Raw genomic sequence first — 3,111 nt, 5'->3', positions numbered from 1 at the left:
ATAGCCCCACTGTAGATCCGTGGGGGTGGCTCCAGAACATACAGAAGTCCCTGTTATTGGCACCTGTCTCTGATAGGTGAGGGGTGCTTAGTCTCCCTAGTGTATCATTTCCAAGTTTAGGTGACCCTGCGCCCTCTCCGAGCTGCTTTCATCATTATACACCACCGCACTCTATGACTGCTACCCGGCTGGTCATTATCTAATGGATATGGAATCTCTAGAGGTGATATTCATACTCCTCAGATCCACCGATGCTGCTGGTCCCTGTGCTACTGTGCTGGGGGCTGGTACTTTAATAGTTACAGGATGATAGGGGAGTATGCAGATTAGCAGGATTTATATGGGGGCATCCTGCACTTACAATGATAGTGTGCCCGGTCTGGACCTCCCCCCGACTCCGCCTCCACCAACAACCGGGCTCTTCCTGTCTTCCTGCGGGTTGGATGGGATGAGGGACACAGCTCTGCCGGGGGGGGGGGGGGGACTGTGCTACTGCTGGACTCCTGGTAGCTGCTGCCTGCACTGCGATCTCCTCCCATGTACTAGCCTGCCCCGCCAGCGCTCCGCCTCCCAGCACTCTCGGTGACAACCAGGCAACGGGACATCCCTGCTCGGCGTCCACCAGGGGAAATTAACACAGCGCTTCTCACCCACAGCGGAAGACATCCAATTCCTTTCCCCCACAGGGGCTCTCTCACTCGCAGGGAACCGCCTTCCTGTAAGCTCCCTCGTCTCAGCCGCCAGCCTTTTTCTCTCCCCTTAGTCAGCCCACCAACAAAACCGCCACTACACGCGCCCAGCCACCTCTCTCAGCACACGGGACCTCTGGAAGCTTCTCCATGATCTCCCCCGCGCACTGCGCGCTTACCAGAGTCCCCTCACCAGGCACAGAATAATAACATGCATAAACACTATACATTATTGGATCACTAGAAAGATCCAAGTTATTATCACATATATGGTATACATCAGTTGGCAGCATCTCTATTACCTTATAGATCTACACATTCATTAATTGATTTGCCCCCTCATAGTGTCCCAAGGCCTTCAAATCACTAGAGTACTACAGTAATAATACAGGGACATGACTGGGGAGGTGAGGGGGTCTGGGAGCGTCACAATAACGTCACTTCTATCTATAGTAATAATGCAGGGACATAACTGGGGAGGTGAGGGCTCTGGGAGCATCACAGTGACATCACTTATATCTATAGTAATAATACAGGGACATGACTCGGGAGGTGAGGGGATCTGGGAGCATCACAATAACGTCACTTCTATCTATAGTAATAATACAGGGACATGACTGGGTCTGAGGAGACTTGGGAGTACAGTAACACCAGGATATGTGTCTGGGTGATGACTGGAGAGGTGACTGCTGGGAATGGGACATAATACAGTAACACCAGGGGATGTGTCTGGGTGATGACTGTATCACTGTGTGTGTCAGGTTCCTATAAGACAGAGCTGGCCAAACTAGTCCTCGAGATCTACCAACAGTTCACATTTTCCAGACCACCTAGCTGGTGCACAGGTGTAGTCATTACTAATTAAGATGTGCTGAATTCATTCCTAACTGACAATTCTACAGATCTCCAGGAGGCCTGGAAAACATGAACTGTTGGTAGATCTCGAGGACCGGTTTGGCCAGCCCTGCTATAAGGTGTCAGGATGTCACTGTCTATGTCTCCATGCAGGAGGAGGAGTATATAGAGGAACACAGGGTTCTGTATGAGGACGTGATGATGGAGAATCACCGGCCCCTCACATCACTGGGTAAGAGAAGACTGTCATGTATTGTACAGGGAAGAGCAGGTATGGGGGCCCCTATATACACACATCATCTGATAATCACATATATACATTGTACTCAGTCACTGTGTGTCTCCTACAGATGGGCCCAGTAACAGAGATACCCCAGAGAGATGTTCCCGTCCTCTGTATTCCCAGGATTGTACAGAGGAGAATCACAGGATCCCACAGGAGGATCAGGTAGGTGGGCTATAGGTTCTCCCCAATAAACCTAAGTGACTGTCACTATATGATCTGTAGAGGATTTGTGTGTCTTATACACTGATATTATACTGTTTCACCTCAGTTTAATCAAACAGTATGCAAATGTCATTGTATTTTTTGGGTTATTTAGGTAGAACGTCTTTCTCGTATAAAGGCAGAAGATATAGAGGAAGAAGAAGAAACGTATGTGACTGATATTAAGGTAGAAGATACAGAGGGAGAAGAAGAGACGTATGTGACTTATATGAAGACAAGATATAGAGGGAGAAGAAGAGACGTATGTGACTGATATAAAGGCAGAAGATATAGAGGGAGAAGAAGAGACGTATGTGACTGATATAAAGGCAGAAGATATAGAGGGAGAAGAAGAGACGTATGTGACTGATATAAAGGCAGAAGATATAGAGGGAGAAGAAGAGACATATGTGACTGATATAAAGGCAGAAGATATAGAGGGAGAAGAAGAGACATATGTGACTGATATAAAGGCAGAAGATATAGAGGGAGAAGAAGAGACATATGTGACTGATATAAAGGCAGAAGATATAGAGGGAGAAGAAGAGACGTATGTGAGGGGTGATCAGCAGTGTAAGGAGGAGGAGATCCCTACAGATATCAGCACAGGTGAGTAATAAACACTTATTACAGAAAAGAGTCACATATTCTCCTTGCTCAGTCACTACAGCAATCTCTTATACTACACCCTCCTCTGTCAGTACAAACTAATGAGGAATATGTATTTTCCCAGTGGGGGAGTCAGGAACCATCAGCCCCTATTATACTCCTGCTCGCCCCCTCACATCATGTCACTGTGTGTTACCAGCCCAGGGATCTGACCAGTTTCCTCCCCACACTCTCTGGTGTATCTCATACATCAGGAGCCATCAGCCTCTATTATTCTCCTTCTCTCCCCCTCACATCATGTCACTGTGTGGTACCTATGTTTTCACCTGCAGGGTTCACAGTAGTATCCACAGGATATACATTGGGATATGAGATATCGTCAGCGGATTGTCAGTAATGATCAAAAGGTTTCGGCCTCCCAGAATGCAACAGGCCAGTCTCCTATATCCCGCCTCCTGGCTCAGGGAATTC

The 3,111-nt window shown here is 47.7% G+C and overlaps 1 long non-coding RNA gene across 1 annotated transcript; it reads left to right on the top strand.

The window, feature by feature from the left end:
• The first annotated feature begins 1,317 nt into the window (after positions 1 to 1,317).
• On the top strand, positions 1,318 to 2,637 carry LOC134984253 (uncharacterized). Its single transcript, XR_010191723.1, has 3 exons — positions 1,318 to 1,776; positions 1,895 to 1,996; positions 2,151 to 2,637. It is a non-coding gene; the product is annotated as an uncharacterized LOC134984253 (long non-coding RNA).
• The last annotated feature ends 474 nt before the right edge of the window (positions 2,638 to 3,111 follow it).

The sequence above is a fragment of the Pseudophryne corroboree genome (genome assembly GCF_028390025.1).
Source record: "Pseudophryne corroboree isolate aPseCor3 chromosome 3 unlocalized genomic scaffold, aPseCor3.hap2 SUPER_3_unloc_43, whole genome shotgun sequence".
NCBI lineage: Eukaryota > Metazoa > Chordata > Amphibia > Anura > Myobatrachidae > Pseudophryne > Pseudophryne corroboree.
The sequence above is the reverse complement of the archived record's forward strand: the minus strand, read 5'-3'. Positions and strand labels throughout refer to the sequence as shown.